The sequence below is a fragment of the Symphalangus syndactylus genome, chromosome 13 (genome assembly GCF_028878055.3).
Source record: "Symphalangus syndactylus isolate Jambi chromosome 13, NHGRI_mSymSyn1-v2.1_pri, whole genome shotgun sequence".
Lineage (NCBI taxonomy): Eukaryota > Metazoa > Chordata > Mammalia > Primates > Hylobatidae > Symphalangus > Symphalangus syndactylus.
Genome location: NC_072435.2, coordinates 105,606,592 through 105,619,777, shown reverse-complemented (window position 1 = coordinate 105,619,777; position 13,186 = coordinate 105,606,592). Strand labels below are relative to the sequence as shown.

General features: G+C 46.5%; 1 long non-coding RNA gene across 1 annotated transcript in view; it reads left to right on the top strand.

Moving 5' to 3' along the window:
- Positions 1-3,733, top strand: part of LOC134732050 (uncharacterized) — a 28,561-nt gene extending 24,828 nt beyond the window's left edge. Inside the window, exon 4 of the long non-coding RNA XR_010114949.1 lies at positions 3,655-3,733. This is a non-coding gene — a long non-coding RNA (uncharacterized lncRNA). The remainder of the gene's footprint in view (positions 1-3,654) is intronic.
- Positions 3,734-13,186: the final 9,453 nt, after the last annotated feature.

Here is a 13,186-nt window from a genome sequence, read left to right as displayed (position 1 = left end):
TAAATTATTTTTTAAAAAGAAAGATAAGATAGAGTCACAGAGGTACAAATGAGAAACCAGGAGAACATGGGCCCCAGGAGAGTCATGGAAACCAAGGGAAAAAACTGCTCCAAGAAGCAGAAAGTGGTCAGTGGTGTTGAATGCATCCAAGAGATCAAGTAAAACAAGGAATAAAATATATCAACGAAGTCTGGCTACTGAGAAGTCTTTGGTAACCTCATTGAGAACAGAATCCATGGAGTAGTGGAGGTGGCAATGGTGAAATAGAGGACAAGGGCTGAAGGAGTAGAGAGGGGAGAGCATGAGGGATCAGTGCAAGAGTTCAGCAGAAAGACAAACAGGCCAGGCACAGTGGCTCACACCTGTAATCCCAGCACTTTGGTAGGCTGAGATGGGCGGATCGTTTGAGGTCAGGAGTTTGAGATCAGCCTGGCCAACATGGTGAAACCTTGTCTCTACTAAAAATACAAAAATTAGCCAGGCATGCTGGTGTGTGCCTGTAATCTCAGCTGCTTGGGAGGCTGGGGTAGGAGAATCTCATGAACCCAGGAGGCAGAGATGGCAGTAAGCTGAGATCATGCCACTGCACTCCAGCCTGGGCGACAGAATGAGACTCCATCACAAATAAACAAACAAAAGAAAGACAAGAAAATAGACGTCTTAGAGTGGAAGCAAGAGCAACACTGAAGTGATTTGCCTATTCTGGACATATCCTATAAATAGAGTCATAAAAGAAGTATCCTGGCCAGGCACGGTGGCTCACCCCTGTAATTCCAGCACTTTGGGAGGCTGAGTAGGGCAGATCACGAGATCAAGAGATGGAGACCATCCTGGCCAACATGGTGAAACCCCGTTTCTACTAAAAATACAGAAATTAGCTGGGTGTGGAGGTGCACGCCTGTAGTCCCAGCTACTCAGGAGGCTGAGGGAGGAGAATCACTTGAACCCAGGAGGCAGAGGTTGCAGTGAGCTGAGATTGCGCCACTACACTCCGTCCTGGCGACAGAGCAAGACTCCATCTCAAAAAAAAAAAAAAAAAAAGGTATCCTTTTGCATTTGGCTTATTTCACTTAGTGTAATGTTTTAAAGGCTCATCCGTGTTGAAGCATGGGTCAGTGCTTCATTCCTTTTTAAGGATGAATAATATTCCCTTTTATGGACAGACCCCCTTTTGTGGATTCATTTGTCAGTGGATGGACATTTGACTTGTCTGCCTGTCCACTGCTATATCCACTATTCCTGGTGCTCTTGGGAATGAATGAATGAATGAGTGAATGAATAAAATGAACAGAGCTGTCCAAGGTCACAGAGCTGGTAAGATGTGAAACCAGGATTGGAAGTCAGGCCATTAGTCCCCTACAGCCAATGTTCTTTTTTTTCTTTTTTTTTTTTTTTGGAGGGATTTTTCCTGTTGCCCTGGCTGGAGTGCAGTGGCGTGATGTCGGCTCACTGCAACCTCTGCCTCCTGGGTTCAAGCAACTCTCTTCCCTCAGCCTCCCGAGTAGCTGGGATTACAGGTGCCTGACAGCACGTCTGGCTAATTTTTGTATTTTCAGTAGAGATGGGGTTTCGCCATGTTGGCCAGGCTGGTCTGGAACTCCTGACCTCAAGTGATCTGCTCATCTTGGCCTCCCAAAGTGCTGGGATTACAGGTGTGAGCCACCCTGCACGGCCAGGCCAATGTTCTAAGCATCAGGCTTTACCTGTGAGTCTTCTCTTTTTACAGATGAAGATGACTGTATCACTCAGATTCCTGGTGGGAAAGCAATGGTATACTCAAGTGGGGTAACTAATGATGGGACCATTTACAAAGGTGTGGGCAGAGTTAAGAAAAAGCAATAAGGTTGTGGGGGGGAGGTTCGCGGTGGCACATGCTTGTAATCCCAGCACTTTGGGAAGCCGAGGCAGACGGATCACGAGGTCAGGAAGTCAAGACCATCCTGGCTAACACGGAGAAACCCCGTCTCTACTGAAAATATAAAAACAAAATTACCCAGGCATGGTGGCGGGCGTCTGTAGTCCCAGCTACTTGGGAGGCTGAGGCGGGAGAATGGCATCAACCAGAAGGCCGAGCTTGCAGTGAGCCGAGATCACACCACTGCACTCCAGCCTGGGCGACAGAGCAAGACTCCGTCTCAAAAAAAAAAAAGAAAAGAAAAAGCAATAAGGGATAGTGAGCTGCCTGGGGCTGGCAAGGGTGGGGAATGCTTACCACTCCCAGGACTAAAGGAGGGAGTGGTGCTCAGAAGCCCCGCCTGTATGCAACTGAGAAGGGTAGGGCCTCACTGCTCTCCAGTCTCCTGAACTGGAAGCCAGGGGTGGCGGGGAGGAGAGGCCCTGATACAGTTAGTGTGGGTGGGAATGTACAAATTAGCTCAGACTGGAAAAGTAAAAATCTACCTGGCCACTTAGCAGGCTGGCATAACAGAAATGGATCAAGTCAGCTGCAAAGATAACAGGAAACAATATTTCTTTGTAGCTGTAAAGTTATAATATTACCCCATCCCCGTCTTTGAGTGACTGCTGAAACATTGTCCTTTAAAATCGCAGACCATCAGAAAGTTTGCTGTTTGAAATTACGTGACTAAGACTGAAATATTCCAATTTTTCCTGCAGGATCTAAGTCATCTTGACACAGAGAAGCAGCCTCAATTTACAACTTAGGAGCAGAGATTCAGATAAAGAGTTTCTGGACACATTTGATATTTATCTTAGCTTTGTTGCTTCCCAGAAAACAGGGCCCTGGGTCCCCTTTGCAATCCAGATTTGAGGTTGACTGCTTTGTACAAGCCTGCTTTGCTTTGAGTCTATCAAAACATGACTTCATTTAGATTTTATCTAAACTCCACTTTCCTCGGAATCCTGTAATAAATCGCTGTCTTCCGTTGTTTGGTGATGTCCTGAGACTCATCTGGTGGGTGGTGTCCCTCACGGAATAGATCAATAAACCTAACTTTGTTGGGCTGCCACTTGGTCCCTGGTGATCTTGGGCTGATTGATCTAGGTCATGGGTCGAACTTCCGGGGCACAGAGCAGGGTGGAGAGTAACTCAGAGGGTCAAGCAAGAAAGATCCTGCAGATAAATAAAACCCCTCCACCCCTAGCATCCCCACTCTTGCAAATCTGATTTTCCCTACCAACTGCAGACCAGAATATGATAAGGGCTGGTAGCTGCAGACCAGAATATTATAAGGGCTGGTAGAAGAAGAAGGGGAAACCTTTATTTACCCAGAGCTCCTATATATCAGGGGCTGAATAAAGGGTTTTAGAAATGAATGAATCAATCTCTGAGTGGGGCTTGAGGCAATGGAAAGACCTCAGCCCTTTTCTGAGGTACAATCGAAGCTCTGGGTCTTGTGACATTTGCAGGGCTGCCCCCTTTTCCCAACAGAAATGAGTCCAAAAAAGCAAAAGGAAAGGGGGAAAAGGGAGAATTCTAAAAATGCCCATCCTCTGAATATCATCTTTGTGTAGGCATCTGGGGGAGGCCAGCTGGGGCGAGGTCATCTGCCAACCAGGCCCTTAGGACATGGCTCTTCTTGTTTATCGCAGTCACATCTGGGGCAACTGCCAGGGCCCGCCCCCACTCCACAGTCATTGGAAGAGCTCAAAGTTAAAGGCTCCCGCTAAAAATCAGTATGTTTCATTTTGCAGTTACTGGGAGGGGGCTTGCTGTGGCCCCATCTGGGAGAGTTGAGCCCTGGTCCAGCCCCACGCAGGGAGGGAGCCTATCACCATGCCAGCCTGCTGCAGCTGCAGTGATGTTTTCCAGTATGAGACAAACAAAGTCACCCAGATCCAAAGCATGAATTATGGCACCATTAAGTGGTTCTTCCACGTGATCGTCTTTTCCTACGTTAGGTAAGTGGGATGCAGGGAGGACCCCAGATCTCTGCAGTGGTTGACAGCACAGAAAGCCCCAGTGGGCAGCTTCAGGTGCACATTCTGAATCTCACATGGTTTTCAAATTTGGACGTACTTTCACAGCAAACTGGGCAGGAGGGAGGAAGCAGCATCAGGCAAGAGGAAACGGCGCCAGGCTGCAGCAGAGAGAAGCCATGGAAGGCGAGAGGGATTCATTTCTGATCTACTCCAGGCCCGCCAGGGAGAGCAGGGCAGAGTGTGCCTGGGGAAGGTGGGAAAGCGCAGGGCAACATCCTGGATTCCCAGGGAGGAGGCAAGGATCTCAGGGCATTCCTGGCGATCAGGCTGGCATTTGAGTCACCATGCTTGGGAAGTATAGGACCAGGTTTATAAATGTATTTTAACTTCGGGTCACCAACATCAGGAAGTTCCTGCCTTTTCGTTTTTTCTTTTTCTTTTCTTTTTTTTTTTTTTTTTTTTTTTATATGAAGTCTTGCTTTTGTGCCCCAGGCTGGAGTGTGATGGTGTGATCTTGGCTCACTGCAACCTCCGCCTCCTGGGTTCAGGAGATTCGCCTGCCTCCGCCTGCCCATACACCATCCTCCCCCGCTGCCAAGTAGTTGGGATTACAGGTGCCTGCCACCAGGCCCAGCTAATTTTTGTATTTTTAGTAGAAACGGGGTTTCACCATGTTGGCCAGGCTGGTCTAGAACTCCTGACCTCATGTGATCCACCTGCCTCAGCCTTCCAAAGTGCTGGGATAACAGGCGTGAACCACCGTGCCCGGCCAGTTTTTGTTTTTTCTAAAAGAAACAGTACACCACACAATTCACCATTTAAGGGTACAATTTAATGGTTTTCAGATTATTCAGAGTTGTGCAACCATCCCCACAATCAATTTGAGAATATTTTCATCAACTCAAAAAAAAAAAAAACCCACACTCCTTTGCCATCATTTCCAACACAGTTCCCCCTCCTTCCCACCCATGAATCTGCTTTCTGCCTCTGTGGATTTGCCTCTTCTGGACATTTCATGTAAATGGACTCACACAATATGTGGTCCTTTGTGGCTGGCTTTTTTTCACTTAGCATGTTTTCGGTGCTCATCCATGTTGTAGCTGTTGTAACATGTGTTGATACTTCATTACTTTTTTATTTTTTTAGATTTGTTGCCCAGGTTGGTCTCAAACTCCAGGACTCATGCAATCCTCCCACCTCAGCCTCCCGAAGTATTAGGATTACAGGTGTGAGCCACCATACCTGGCTGATACTTCATTCCTTTTTATGGCTGAGTAATATTCCATTGCCTGGATGGAACACTTTTATGTATCCATTCATCCACTGATGGACATTTTGGTTGTTTCACTTTTTTGGCTATCATGAATAATGCTTCCATAAACATTGTGTACAAGGTTTTATGTGGATATATATTCTCATTTCTCTTGAATATGTACCTAAAAGTGGAATTGCTGGGTCATATGTTAACTATGTTTCACCCTTGGAGGAATTGTGGAGCTGAATTTCACAGCAGCTGCACCCTTTTACATTCCCACCAGCAGAGTATGAGGGGTCCAGTTTCTCCACATCCTCACCAACTCTTGTTATTGTCTGTCTTTTTCATTATAGCCATGCTAGTGGGTGTGCAGTGGTAGTTCACTGTGGTTCTGATTTGCATTTCCCTGAGAGTGACTGCCTCTTATTCTCTGTGATGATGTTGACGATGATGATGATGATGACAACCTATATCTATAGAGGGTGGCAGTGTAGTTTACTAAGAGTCAAGGCAACTTATTTTATAATACTGGCTGTGTCTTCTTGGCCAAGTCATTAACTTCTCTGAGCCTCTGTTTCTGCATCTGTTCATAGGGTTGTGACAATTAAACAAAAAAAAAGACATGAGAAGCCCTTATCATGATGATTGACATAAAATAAGAGCTCCATAACTGGAATCCATTTTTTTAAATAATCTTTTTGAATGTATTATATATATATATATATTTGTATGCAAAATACAGGTATGTATTTTTATATACATCCTCTCCTTTGACCCTCAAAGTAACCATGTCCAAGTTTAGAATTTGAGATCTGGAAATGTGGATTCTAAAATCCTTCACCTCTTTGAGCCTTGGTTTCCTCATCTGTAAAATGGGGAGAATTGTTAGGAATATTAAATGGACTAATAAATGCAAAGTTGTTCAAGAAATATATGGCACATAGCAAGCCCTTATTAAGTGTTAGTTCTTATTTTTAATAATGCTATCATTAGGATTATCATTATTTGATTCCTATTTTTATTACTCAACAAATAGTGAATGATAAACATATACACTGGGCTGGGCATGGTGGTGGCTCATGCCTGTAATCCCAGCACTTTGGGAGGCCAAGGCAGGCAAATCACCTGAGGTCAGGAGTTTGAGACCAGCCTGGCCAACATGGTGGAACTCCGTCTTTACTAAAAATACAAAAGCTAGTTGGGCGTGGTAGTATGTGTCTATAATTCCAGCTACTCGGTAGGCTGAGGCACAAGAATTGCTTGAATCCAGGAGGTGGAGGTTGCAGCGAGCTGAGATCATGCCACTTCATTCCAGCCTGAATGACAGAGCAAGACTCCATCTCAAAAACAAAAAACAAAAATAAAACAAAACATGCTGAAATCGAAAACAAGACATATTACTTAGACCAGCTATCATAGGACCAATGGAAAAGAGCATAATTGGTAAATGCCCCCTTCTGCATTAATACAAAGATTACATGTCATAATTCCATGTAGCAGGTGATGGGACTTCCTGACATTCCTGGGCCCAGCATACAATTTCTTTCTTTCTTACTTTTTTCTCTAAAAAGTGAGAGAGGGTCTCACTATGTCACCTAGGCTGGAGTGCAGTGGCGTGATCACAGGTCACTGCAGCCTCAACTTCTCAGGCTCATGTGATCCTCCTGCCTCATCCTCCCAAGTAGCTGGGACCATAGGCACATGCCATGATGCCTGGCTAATTTTTTATTGTTTTTGTAGAGACAGGGCTTTTCTTATGTTGCCCAGGCTGCTCTCAAACTCCTAGCCTCAGGCAATCCTCCTATCTTGGCCTCCCAAAGTGCTGGGATTATAGGTGTGAACCAATGTTCCTGGCCTACAATTTATTTTATTTTCTTTTTCTTTTTCTTTTTTTCTTTTTTTTTTTTTTTTTTTTTGAGATGGGGTCTTACTCTGTCATCTAGGCTGAAGTGCAGTGGCATGATCTCGGCTCACTGCAAGCTCTGCTTCCCAGGTTCAAGCAGTCCTCCCACCTCAACCTCCTGAGTAGCTGGAACCACCACACCCAGCTAATTTTTTTGAATTTTTGGTGGAGACGGGGTCTCACCATGTTGTCCAGGCTGGTCTTGAACTCCTGAGCTCAAGCAATCCATCCGTCTTGGCCTCCCAAAGTGCTGGGATTACAGTGTGAGCCACCGTGCCCAGCCTACAATTTTTTAAAAGCAGATTATTGTATATATAAAAACATTACTATGAGAACACCTTATAATGATGAATATTTTTCTTTCACATGATGAAATCATAACTTCCCTGTATTTAACTCCCTCAAATTCAGTTATACACGTTCCATGGGGACATGGAAAGAGAGAATAATATAACTAGTACAGTTACTCAGCAACTGGGTTCCCTGGATTAAGTGTGAGATGGGATACTTGCATCTGGGGTTCCCTCCATCATTCTCTGTTCTCATGTGCTTCTCACAGAGTGAGCATCTTGCTGCTCTGCCTTTAAATCTAGGTACATAATTTTCAGCCACATGACCCCTAAAATAAGCCAATTCCTTCACCTTCACCTAGAGCAAAACTGTAAAAACAGCAACTTGTTCCGGAGCTAGAAATTGGCTCTAGTGGACCCACTGGGAAGAAGGAGTTGTTTGCTGTGCTGTGTGGACAATTTAAGGGTTTAAAAGGCAATTTTGATAAGCCATGGGTTTTTTTGTTTGTTTGTTTTGAGACGGAGTCTCGCTCTGTCGCCCAGGCTGGAGTGCGGTGGTGTGATCTCGGCTCACTGCAAGCTCCGCCTCCCGGGTTCACGCCATTCTCCTGTCTCAGCCTCCTCGGTAGCTGGGACTACAGGTGCCCGCCACCATGCCCGGCTAATTTTTTGTATTCTTAGTAGAGACGGGATTTCACCGTGTTAGCCAGGATGGTCACGATCTCCTGACCTCGTGATCTGCCCGCCTTGGCCTCCTATAATGCTGGGATTACAGGCGTGAGGCACCGTGCCTGGCGATGAGCCATGATTTTTATCTGAAGTGCCATCTTTAGAAGATAACTTCCATGTAAAATGTTTCTCCACAGTTTATATTTTAAAATATAAAATTGAAGAAAAAACTATTGCCAGTTTGCTTTTTTCCTCTTTGTTAATGGACTATCTATTAACATCTGACCAAATACAGTCTCACAGTACACAGCTTGGGAAATGCTGCCTTAAGTTGCAGTGTGAAGTCTTAAGTTTATGTAACCATGACTTAGCCATCTGTGTAGCAGGTATACCAATGGGGCGTAGGGATTGATGGAAGTAGTTTGCACCAAGTAGGACTGGTGTGGACCATAGGTGGCAATCCAGACAGGCTAGAGCAATGTTCAGGATACAGCAGCAAGCAACAGGTTCTGGCCAGCTGTCCCTACTGGGGCTGGAAGGATGAAGAGCCAGAATAAGGAGACAGGGTCTCAGTTACTGAAACTAGGATAGAAATCAGGGACTGGTTATGGGGGAAATTAAACAAGAAGCTGTCCAGCTTCTTCTAAACCCACAACCAAGTTCAGATCTGGAGTCAGAGGCAGGGATGCAGCTGCAAGAGGAGTTAGTGTTGCAGGTTTATGTAGATAGGATGCTAAGCAGGTCTACGTTAGCCAGGATTGTTTGGGCAGTAAGTGACGGAAACCCAACTTACGTTAACCACAAAGCCTCAAAGGGGAATTTATTGAACCATGTAACTGGGCAGTTGAAGAGATGGTGTTGTCCTTGGATATGGATGAAGATAAGGGTTCACACTATGTCATCAGGGAGGATCTCTCTCCCTACATCTTGGTTCCATTTGCTTCTATTTGGCTTCCTTCTTCTTTTTCTTCTTCTTCTTTTTTTTTTTTTGAGATGGAGTTTCCCTCTTGTTGCCTAGGCTGGAGTGCAATGGCGCGATCTTGGCTCGCCACAACCTCCGCCTCCCGGGTTCAAGCGATTCTCCTGCCTCAGCCTCCTGAGTAGCTGGCATGCCCCACCACGCCCAGCTAATTTTTTGTATTTTTAGTAGAGATGGGGTTTAACCATGTTGGTCAGGCTTGTCTCAAACTCCCGACCTCAGGTGATCCGCCCTCCTCAGCCTCCCAAAGTGCTGGAATTACAGGCATGAGCCACCACACCCGGCCTTTGGCTTCCTTCTTGAACAGCTCTCTATGTAGCAAGAAATCCTTACATTCTCTTCTTAGCAACCTCAGAGGAGCAAACAAGTCTTTCCTGATGCCCTGTTAGGAAAGTCCCGGGAAAGACTCTGATTGGTTGGGTGTGAATTACATATTCATCCCTGAACCAGTCACCACCTGGGCCAAGGTGTCATCCCATTGGCCAGTCTGGGTCATGTGCTGGCTCCTGTGGCAGGAAATAGGGAGAAGATGACTGAGCTGGCCGGGTGCAGTGGCTCACGTCTGTAATCCCAATACTTTGAGAGGCCGAGGTGGGTGGATCACCTGAGGTCTGGAGTTCGAGAAGATGAGGCAGCAGCATGAGCCCTACTGAACCACATCCAGTGGATTTTCCTTAGGAAGGAAGATCCTGTTACCAGACAAAATGGGAAAAGGAAGTGGGGAGGGTAGGCAGACAAAATACTGTGATCTGTTACAAGGTCTTCCCAAAAGCCAGAAATTCCAGGGATTTCTGAAGTCTACTTCTCTAGTCCTGGCTTGTCTGGGCTGTGGAAACTCTATCTAGGTAATTGTTGAGCTCCTATTGGTTCCTTCCTCAGTCCCACCAAAAGCCCTGCTGGTTTGGGATGTGCGACTTGGCCCACGGAGGCTGCCAGCTCACCTTGGTACTTAACTACTATTTGGTTTCTGTGACCACCAAGCTATTGCTTAAACCAAGCCGCTTACAATGGTACCACCTAGGAGAATTCTTTAGATTTTATTCCGAGTGAGTTGAGAAGCCATGGGAAGATTGTAAGCAAAGGAATAAAAGATGGTTGCATTCTCTTGGGAAGATTTCCCTCTTCCCTGGAGACCAGTCCTCACAGAAGCTTTTCCAATGGCCACAGACTAGGGAAGGTTGAGAGAGGGAGAAGAGAACAAACTCCACTCACAGCTGCTGCTTCTCCTCTGCCCAGTTAGCCTCCACTGGGGCCAACAGCGAGCCTGTGTTGTCATTCGTGGTCCCAGGCTGGCTGTTGCCATGGAGATGATGTTGCTGTACTAGTTCGTTGCTATTAAAATGCAGCTCCTGGCTGGACACCTGTTTCCCAGTGGGTGGCCGCACACCTATGAGTCTGGGCCTCCTCCAGCTGAATAGAAGTGGGCCCAGCACAGAGGTCGGGGAGGCACCAGACACCAGGAGGAGCAAATCCAACTCAAGCATGGCCCTTCTGCTCCCGATTTTTTTTTCTTTTGAGACAGAGTTTTGCTCTTGTTGCCCAGGCTGAAGTGAAATGGCGCGATCTTGGCTCACCGCAACCTCCGCCTCCCGGGTTCAAGCAATTCTCTTGCTTCAGCCTCCTGAGTAGCTGGGATTACAGGCATGAGTCACCACGCCCTACTAATTTTGGATTTTTAGTAGAGATGGGGTTTCTCCATGTTGGTCAGGCTGGTCTCAAACTCCCGAACTCAGGTGATCCGCCGGCCTTGGCCTCCCAAAGTGCTGGGATTACAGGCGTGAGCCACCACGCCCTGCCTTTTTTTTTTTTTTTTTTTTTTTTTTTTTTTTTAGATGGAGTCTTGCTCTGTCACCTAGGCTGGAGTGCAGTGGCACGATCTTGGCTCACTACAACCCCCGCCTCCTGGATTCACGTGATTCTGCCTCAGCCTCCCGAGTAGATGGGACTACAGGCGTGTGTCACCACACCAGGCTAATTTTTGTAATTTTAGTAGAGATAGGGCTTCGCCATGTTGGCTAGGCTGGTCTTGAACTCCTGGCCTCAAGTGATCCGCCTGCCTCAGCCTCCCAAAGTGTGAGCTACCGCGCCTGGCCTGCCCCGACCATCTTCAGGGAAATAGAAACATGAGGTCTGCCACATTCACATCCCACCCTTGACACCTAGGTGATGTGAGAGCTTGAGGGGGAGGTCAGAAGGTCAGAGATGACCCAGTTCTGGAGGTGACCCTGTAGGAGAAGAAGAATCCAGCCACGTCATACACAGGACCAAGAGAACAGTAAATGCAAAGATCTAGAAGCGCAAAAGAGGAACAGCAAGGACAGCATGTTCCAGAACCTGGTAAGAGAGGAGGGTGGAGCCAGAGCAGGGGGCAGGACAGGGGAAGAGTTGGAATTTGATTTTCAGTGCCATGGGAAGCCACTGAAAAGTATTATGCAGATAAGTGAAACCATCTGACTCATGTTTCTAGAAGCTCTCATGGGCCACTGTGCAGAGCATAGAGTGTGGTGGGACCAGAATGATGGTGAGGGACCAGTGAGAAGGTTGCTGGAATCACCAGATGCGAGGAGATGGAGACTTGGGCTGGAATAGGATGGTGGAGCCAGAGACATGTGGACAAAGCTGGGATGTGTTTTGGAGGCAGAACTGATGGATTTGCTAGGAGGTGAAGGATGGCTCTGGATTCCTGAGGGATTGATGAGGCCTTTTACCAACTTGAGGAGAGACCAAGGAGTAGACACAGTGGTTCACTCCAGTAATCCCGCACTTTGAGAGGCCAAGGCGGGCAGATCACCTGAGGTCAGGAGTTCGAGACCAGCCTGGCCAATATCGCAAAACCCTGTCTCTACTAAAAATAGAAAAATTAGCTGGGCGTGGTGGCAGGTGCCTGTAATCCCACTACTCGGGAGGCTGAGGCACAAAAATTGCTTGAATCCAGGAGGCGGAGGTTGCAGCGAGCCGAGATCGTACCACTGCACTCCAGCCTGGGTGATACAGTGAGACTCAGTCTCAAAAAAAAAAAAAAAAAATATATATATATATATACACACACACACATATGTATACATATATATATATAATAAAATAATAATAAATAAATAAAGGATCTCAGGCAAGCAATTAAAACACCTGCCTACTACCATCTATCTTCATCCCTTTGTTCATGTCTAACACCAAAACACCCAAATAGCTGGAAGCACATTATCTCAAAAGATAAGCATGGTTTTTTTCAAATGAATGGCTATAGCCTTATGAAAAGCTGCCTTGGTATCTGGTTTTCTTGTTTTGAGGGGCAAGGATGGAGGCTTCTCTCCTGCACCCACAGGCCACTGGGGATACCGCCCCAGCCCAGCCTCCCACCCTGCACTGGAGCCTCTCAGCCCTCCTGCATGGGTAGCACAGTGTTGAGAAGAGGAAGGAGCAATTTGTCTGGCTTCTTTACAGGCCCGCAACTGTCGTGTACAGTGGCCGAGAAGGCGAGGCCAAGGTGGAGCTGGGAAAGCTAGCAGGGGCGAGATCGTGAAGCACCTTGAGCTGCATCTGGGGGGCACTGAGAAAGCATGGAGAGCTTTCTAGACCCAAGGCTAGACCCCCAAACCCCAGCATCTTAGTAGAAAATATTCAAACATACAGAAAACATGAAAGGTTTTATTTTCATTTTAAAGACATTATTTTGCTTGAAATATAACACCTACTGAGTGCTGCAGAGGTCTTAGCATGTGCTGGGTTCCATTCTTAGCATGTGACATGTATTGGCCTATTTGATCCTCCTACAGAATCCTATAATATTGGTTGTCGGAGTGGTTGATCATGACCTGAACGGCCACAACATGTTTGGGGAATGCTCTGTGTTATGAGTTCCACTCCCTAATACATGCCACAACTGAATGTCCCAGGTTCCCTTGCAGCTAGGACACAGTATGAGACCCAAGCTTTCCAAACATATGCCCCAGGCAACACTACCATACACAAGGAATCACATGGGATGCTGGGTATGAGCAGAATTCAAATTCAGGAATAGAGGGAAGTATTGCCCTTTGACTCATACAATAGGGGATCCCTTTCCCTGGACCCCATGCCTTAGAGGGCCCCACTCTGTTCCTCTGCAGACTGCTAGCTCCCCTATGGAATGAGGGTTGTCTGAGGCTGTATGAGTTTCTATTTGTTACACAGCAGTGGAAACTAACACAGTACTACAGGCCTAAATCAAG